This window comes from Homarus americanus, unplaced genomic scaffold (assembly GCF_018991925.1).
Source record: "Homarus americanus isolate GMGI-L3 unplaced genomic scaffold, GMGI_Hamer_2.0 scaffold42643, whole genome shotgun sequence".
Classification (NCBI taxonomy): domain Eukaryota; kingdom Metazoa; phylum Arthropoda; class Malacostraca; order Decapoda; family Nephropidae; genus Homarus; species Homarus americanus.
In genome coordinates, this window is record NW_024747582.1 from 992,545 (window position 1) to 1,001,308 (window position 8,764).

At 49.7% G+C, this 8,764-nt stretch overlaps 1 protein-coding gene across 1 annotated transcript in view; it reads right to left on the reverse strand.

Moving 5' to 3' along the window:
* The window catches only part of LOC121879665 (rho GTPase-activating protein 45-like), a 152,529-nt gene that overhangs the window by 125,603 nt on the left and 18,162 nt on the right, over positions 1 to 8,764 (reverse strand). The window lies entirely within an intron of this gene.

An 8,764-nucleotide genomic window follows, 5' to 3' on the forward strand; every position in this document is an offset into this window, starting at 1 on the left:
CCTTGTTGTGATGGATGATTCTAGTTCTGTTGTGGATTCTTAGTTCCTGTTGTGGTGGATTCTATAGTTCCCTGTTTGGTGGATTCTATAGTTCCTTGTTGTGGTGATGATTTATAGTTCCCTGTTGTGATGATTTTTATTCCTTTTTGTGGATGATTCTATAGTTCCTTGTTGTGATGGATGATTCTATAGTTCCTTGTTGTGGTGGATGATTCTATAGTTCCTTGTTGTGGTGATGATTCCCTTGTTGTGATGATGATTCTATAGTTCCTTGTTGTGATGGATGATTCTATAGTTCCTTGTTGTGGTGGGACTAATTCCTTGTGTGGTGATTCTATTTCCTGTTGTGTGGATGATTCTATAATTCCTTGTTGTGGTGGAATTCTATAGTTCCTTGTTGTGGGAATTCTATAGTTCCTTGTTGGGTGGATGATTCTATAGTTCCTTGTTGTGGTGGATGATTCTATAGTTCCCTGTTGTGTGGATGATTCTATAGTTCCTTGTTGTGGTGGATGATTCCTGTTCCTTGTTGTGGATGATTCTATAGTTCCTTGTTGGTGGATGATTCTTAGTTCCTTGTTGTGGTGGATGATTCTATAGTTCCTTGTTGTGGTGGATGATTCTATAGTTCCTTGTTGTGGTGGATGATTCTATAGTTCCTTGTTGTGGTGGATGATTCTATAGTTCCTTGTTGTGGTGGATGATTCTATAGTTCCTTGTTGTGGTGGATGATTCTATAGTTCCTTGTTGTGGTGGATGATTCTATAGTTCCTTGTTGTGGTGGATGATTCATAGTTCCTTGTTGTGGTGGATGATTCTATAGTTCCTTGTTGTGGTGGATGATTCTATAGTTCCTTGTTGTGGTGGATGATTCTATAGTTCCTTGTTGTGGTGGATGATTCTATAGTTCCTTGTTGTGGTGGATGATTCTATAGTTCTTCGTTGTGGTGGATGATTCCCTCACTAATCCTCTACCCAATAGCCAATACCTAGGCTGTTAACTCACTCCTTCACCAACTGTACACAAACCAACAAAGGGGGGTAGGAGGTGTTAGGGGTTCAAACACCTCACCTGTTATCATCCAGGTCCTCCATCACTGCTTCATGTTGACATAAGAGCTATTTTCTATGTATATTTACCTGTAGTAATTGTATTTTCTCACTAGTGTATGTAATTACCAATCACAGGTAAAAGATGTTTATTTACACTGTCTATCACTGTCGTAAACAAGTACTTTCTCTTGTGTTGATAGCACCACTGCTATCTTCACACTATCGTAAACAAGGGCACTTTCCATCTGTCTTAAAACAAGTACTTTCTCTCTGTCTACATAACATCACTGTCATTTTACCACTGCCAGGCACTTTCCTGTTAGTATCACTGAAACAAGTATTTTCCACTGTTATCTGCCAAACATCTCATCACTGCAGTATAACGAGGTAGTTTCTTCATCTCCCAATCACTTAATATATTTCTGTATCTTCCCATCACCGACTACCTCTTAACACTCACAAGTTCCATGTGTACTGTAGCCCGGACCTACGGCCTAGAAAACGGTGCGTTAATGTTCGAAATAAGGCAAACACAGTATTGGGTTTTATATCTAGAAGTGTAAGTAAGAACATAAGAACATAAGAATGGAGGAAACTGCAGCGGGCCTATTGGCCCATACTGGGCAGTCCTGTTTACACCCAACCCCTATTGCTCATATAAGCATCCAACCTCTGTTTGAAGCTATCCATCGTATTCGAGTTAATGATGATATTTGGTAACTTGTTCCATTCATCCACTACTCTATTTCCACACAATGTTTACCTATTTCTCGCCTAAATCTAAATTTGTCTAATTTAAAACCATTGTTACGAGTTCGCTCCTGATTGGATAGTTTGAATACCTTTGTAATGTCCCCTTTGTTTAGCCCTGACTTCCATTTATACACCTCTATCATGTCGCCCCTCGCTCTACGTCTCTGGAGGGAGTGCAAATTAAGATGCTGTACTCAAGGTTCCTAACGCCTGGGATTAGTCTTGTCATTCTCCCCTGAATTCTTTCTAGAGATTATATCTATTCTGTAGTATTAATACCCAACCATACACCCCCTTTAACCACACGAGTACAGTATAACTGTACTGTACTGTACTATTACAACCATACACCCCCTTTAACCACACGAGTACAGTATAACTGTACTGTACTGTACTATTATTTTACTGTACCTTCATCATATACACGTAACAGAACTTGTAATTTCCAACAAATGTTTTATTTTAATTCATTCTTATTCAGCACATTTGACAGCCGGACAGTTCCTGGTGTACCTGTTTCAGGCACAAATGCTTTTATTTGCTCAAGTACTTGACTGTACAGTTAAGGTGACCATCAGGCTCAATAATGGTAATGATCACAGTAGAGCGACACTCTGGCACCACACATTATTAACAAAAAACTATTTCTCAAACACCACAAACTTTATTGATAACTCATACGAATTAACTCAAAAGTATCACTTTTTTAAGTACAACATTTTTCACAGCCAGTAAGTGCACCATTAAGGCACAGAATTAGTGGAGTGAGGAGCGGGGGCCTCCACTCACATAGACACACGCGAGCACACCTGTCTGGGCCGCGGCTCCAGACCTACTGAGTGCCGACTCACGGGGTCGCGTCGCGCTCTAGTATTTAGTCATTGATGCCACTCAGGTGTAGTGGATCGCTGCCTAACACCTGGGCCAGTTACCTCCCCGTCGTGCGCTGTGTTAGGATGACACGTTACCACACAAGTGAAAATGAATGTCTGTCCTCTGCAAGATTATGTGGGTCAGCCTCACAAGACACTGGCGTGTGCTGGTCATCAACAACAACCATCATGCACGCACACCGACCAGGAAGTGCACGAACCTACCATCATGAAAGCACGCACGCATACACACACACACAGCCAAATTTTCCCTTCACCCACTACAGAAATATTTGCTCAAAAGATTTTTTCAATGAAACCAGTGAGAGATTATACCCCTACCTATCCACCCAACACAACATTAAAATAAAAAGAGAAATAAGAGAAAAGTGGAGATACAAGAGAGAGAGAGAGAGAGAGAGAGAGAGAGAGAGAGAGCGGAACAATATGGACGCCAGCACGGGAGGATACCGTTGTTGAAGTCTGTCTGCCTGCAGTGGGACCCCAACCACCACCCTCACACACACGCCCGTTCATAAACAAACAAATTGCTTGTTAGTTCCTGCAGGGTTTTGTGTGTGCGTTTGTGAGGTTAATGTATATGACCTGTGGTGTAATGGGACAGCATGCTCGCCTCGCCAGTTTCTTTACGCCATTTGCCTCTGTCTACCCAGCAGTAATTGGGGACCTGGATGTTAATCGATTCACAGATCGTGTTCCGGGGTAATGGTTAGCCAGTGCAGTTGGCGAGTTGTCCGGTCTTCTCGGACTGTTCCTTGACACTGGGTCATGCAACTCAGGGTGTTGTTGTGTTGGCGACAGCTTCTACACCTTACTTATGAGACAATGTGGCTATGTGAGTGTTTAGATGAAAGTGTATACAAGTAAGGGTATGAGGAAAGAGACAGACAGATACAGATAGAAGAAAAAGGAGACAGTGGGTGGAGGAGTTACGGGACACACCCAACAGTGAAGGTAAACACACACTGCCGCCGGGGAACGCCAGACGCAGTTCACAGCTCGTGTTGGCAGTGTTTTTTATGATGAGAGCCAAAGTCCCTGGTTATGTGAAGACGCCCGCACTAGAGTGCTATTAACACCTTGACATCCAAGGACGATTTTCTAACCGCTGGTCAGCGGCGTCCACTGGTCACTACTTCTATTATGGTCAAGTGAATTCCCTCGCGGTGGAGCGGTCACGGTCTGCTGCTAATACTGTGTACAAGCTCTTACTTATTACCTACTGTAACCTTCTGTAGTGAGACTAAACAATTAACTAACATTAACAGTAATTTAATAATAATAATAATAATAATAATAATAATAATAATAATAATAATAATAATAATAATGGTAATAATAATAATAATAATAATAATAATAATAATGGTAATAATAATAACAAGTGTATTTCAGTTGGTGTTGTCACCCTCTAGTTCAGTTCAGACATTATCCTCCTCCCTGGTTAGGTTAAGTCATGTTAGAGAACCATTATTAAGCCATCTTTGTGCCGCAACTTGTCAGTGAGAACCAATGTGCCGCAGTTTGAGTCAGTGAAAATCCATGTGTCGCAGCTTAGAGAATCACAGTGGGGAAAGAGGAAAGAAGTAACAATAAGAACCTTGAATAATCTGCAGTAAGAGCCACATTGTACAAAAATGGTGAGACATGTCAGGAATGCCGGCAGCCAGAACGCTTCCCTCGCAGTCCTCTAATATTGTTGTTATCTTGAAGACCCACCAGAGGGAAACAACCAGGCTTTAGTTGACCCCCTGGCGTCCATAACACCCAGCTGATGGCCCAGTGTAAAGTAAACAAACCCCAGTCATGAGAAGAATCCGTGATAATAATAAATATTGTTAGCGCCCAAAATACAACAGACGTAAAGTATAGAAGGAAACAGTTGGCATTGAACACGTCTTCCAAGCCAAGAATCTCCTTTAAAACACTCGCCTTCGATACTGTGAATACTTCCCCCCTCCCCACCACACCCTCTACACTCATGTTATTAACTGGTAAATAATGAAGCACGAAGCCTCACCAACAATTATGCAATACCAAGTCGGCAAAAACGGCCCGCCATAGTAGGTGAGTTGGTAGATAGTGTTTTGGTTGGTTGGTACCCCAAGTCCTTTTGACAGATGAGCTTGTGCCTCGGTCGCTGCCAAGAGCGTACATACCTACAGTCGGTGGACACATGTAAATACACACATGACCAACCACCTACATACCTGTAAATACTCACACGTAGACCAAGAACGTGCAGGCTGTAAACACACACACACACACACACACACACACCGCATCAAACGACAAACATTCCATATAAACCAAGTAACTGCTGCACAATATGACTCAAGTGTTAAACACCATTGGTAGTCTCTCTCTCCCTTCTAGCTGCCCACAGTAAGTCATCAGTACTCGCGGACTTAAATTCATTCATCTTACTATTGTATTTACCGGGTCGTTCCCACCCCGAAACAAGACATAACCTAACCTAACCTACTGGGCCCCAGTCCTAGTACACCACACACCTACTGGGCCTCAGTCCTAGTACACCACACACCTACTGGGCCCCAGTCCTAGTACACTACACACCTACTGGGCCCCAGTCCTAGTACACCACACCACCTACTGGGCCCCAGTCCTGGTACACCACACACCTACTGGGCACCCAGTCCTAGTACACCACACCTACTGGGCCCCAGTCCTGGTACACCACACACCTACTGGGCCCGATCCTAGTACCACACACATACTGGGCCCAGTCCTGGTACACCACACACCTACTGGGCCCCAGTCCTAGTACCACACATACCTACTGGGCGTCCTGTACCACACACCTACTGGGCCCCAGTCTAGTACACCACACACACCTACTGGGCCCCAGTCCTGGTACACCACACACCTACTGGGCCCCAGTCTAGTACACCACACACCTACTGGGCTGATCTCAGTACACCACACACCTACTGGGCCCCAGTCCTGGTACACCACACACCTACTGGGCCCCAGTCCTAGTACACCACACACCTACTGGGCCCCGGTCCAGGCACACCACACCTACAGGCTGGTCCTGAGTACCCACACACCTACTGGGCCCCAGTCCTGAGTACACCACACACCTACTGGGCCCCAGTCCTGGTACACCACATACCTGGGCCCCAGTCCTGGTACACCACACACCTACTGGCCCCAGTCCTGGTACACCACACCTGGGCCCCAGTCCTAGTGCACCACAACCTACTGGGCTGTCTAGCACCACACACCTACTGGGCTGATCCTGGTACACCACACACCTACTGGGCCCCAGTCCTAGTACACCACACACCTACTGGGCCCCAGTCCTGGTACACCACACACCTACTGGGCCCCAGTCCTAGTACACCACACACCTACTGGGCCCCAGTCCTAGTACACCACACACCTACTGGGCCCCAGTCCTAGTACACCACACACCTACTGGGCCCCAGTCCTAGTACACCACACACCTACTGGGCCCCAGTCCTGAGTACACCACACACCCTACTGGGCCCCAGTCCTAGTACACCACACACCTACTGGGCCCCAGTCCTAGTACCACACACACCTACTGGGCCCCAGTCCTGGTACACCACACACCTACTGGGCCGATCTAGTACACCACACACTACTGGGCCCAGTCCTGTTACACCACACACCTACTGGGCCCCAGTCCTGGTACACCACACACCTACTGGGCCCCAGTCCTAGTTACCACACCTACTGGGCCCCAGTCCTAGTACACCACACACCTACTGGGCCCCAGTCCTAACACACACCTACTGGGCCCCAGTCCTGGTACACCACACACCTACTGGGCCCCAGTCCTAGTACACCACACACCTACTGGGCCCCAGTCCCAGTACACCACACCTACTGGGCCCCAGTCCTAGTACACCACACACCTACTGGGCCCCAGTCCTAGTACCACCACACACCTACTGGGCCCAGTCCTGGTACACCACACTACTGGGCCCCAGTCCTGAGTACACCACACACACCTACTGGGCCCCAGTCCTGGTGCACCCACACCTACTGGGCCCCAGTCCTGGTACACCACACACCTACTGGGCCCAGTCCTGGTACACCACACACCTGCACGGGCCCCAGTCCTGGTACACCACACACCTACTGGGCCCCAGTCCTAGTACACCACACACACCTACTGGGCCCCAGTCCTGGTACACCACACACACCTACTGGGCCCCAGTCCTAGTACACCACACACCTGCTGGCCCAGTCCTAGTACACCACACACACCTACTGGGCCCCAGTCCTAGTACACCACACACCTACTGGGCCCCAGTCCTGGTACACCACACCTACTGGGCCCCAGTCCTGGTACACCACACACCTGCTGGCCCCAGTCCTAGTACACCACACACCTACTGGGCCCCAGTCCTATTACACCACACACACCCTACTGGGCCCCAGTCCTGGTACCACATACCCCTGCTGGGCTGGTCCTGATACACCACCACCTACTGGGCCCCGGTCTGGTACACCACACACCTACTGGGCCCCAGTCCTGGTACACCACACACACCTACTGGGCTGATCCTAGTACACCACACACCTACTGGGCCCCAGTCCTGGTACACCACACCTACTGGGCCCCAGTCCTGGTACACCACACACCTACTGGGCCCCGGTCTAGTACACCACACACCTACTGGGCCCCAGTCTAGTACACCACACACCCTACTGGGCCCCAGTCCTAGTACACCACACACCTGGGCCCCAGTCCTGGTACACCACACACCTGCGGGCCCCAGTCCTGGTACACTACACACCTACTGGGCCCCAGTCCTAGTACACCACACACCCCTGCTGGGCCCGAGTCCTGGTACACCACACACCTGCGGCTGTTCCCCACACACCTACTGGGCCCCAGTCTGGTGCACCACACACCTGCGCTGGTCTGGTACACCACACACCTACTGGGCCCCAGTCCTGGTACACCACACACCTACTGGGCTCAGTCCTGGTACACCACACACCTACTGGGCTAGTCTGGTACACCACACCTACTGGGCCCCAGTCTAGTACACCACACACCTACTGGGCCCCAGTCCTGGTACACCACACACACCTACTGGGCCCCAGTCCTGGTACACCACACACCTACTGGGCCCCAGTCTAATTACCACCCACACACCTACTGGGCCCCAGTCCTGGTACACCACACACCTACTGGGCCCCAGTCCTGGTACACCACACACCTCACTGGGCTGATCCTGGTACACCACACACCTACTGGGCCCCGGTCTAGTACACCACACACCTACTGGGCCCCAGTCCTAGTACCCACGCCTACTGCTGGTCTTACACCACACACCTACTGGGCTGATCCTGGTACACCACACACCTACTGGGCCCCAGTCTAGTACACACACACACCTACTGGGCCCCGGTCCTGGTACACCACACACCTACTGGGCTGGTCTGGTACACCACACACCTACTGGGCCCCAGTCTGGTACACCACACACCTACTGGGGCCCCAGTCTAGTACACCCACACACCTACTGGGCCCCGGTCCTGGTACACCACACACCTGCTGGGCCCCAGTCCTGGTACACCACACCTACTGGGCCCCAGTCTGATTACACCACACACACCTACTGGGCCCCAGTCCTGGTACACCACACACCTGCTGGGCCTCCGGTCCTGGTACACCCACACCTACTGGGCCCCAGTCCTGGTACACCACCACACACCTACTGGGCCCCAGTCCTGGTACACCACACACCACTGGGCTGGTCCTGGTACACACACACACCTACTGGGCCCCAGTCCTAGTACACCACACACCTACTGGGCCCCAGTCCTGGTACACCACACACCTACTGGGCCCCGGTCTGGTACACCACACACCTACTGGCCCCAGTCTAGTACACCACACACCTACTGGGCTGAGTCCTGAGTACACCACACCTACTGGGCCCCAGTCTGGTACACCACACCTACTGGGCCCCAGTCCTGAGTACACCACACACCTACTGGGCCCTGGTCCTGGTACACCACACACCTACTGGGCCCCAGTCTGGTACACCACACACCTG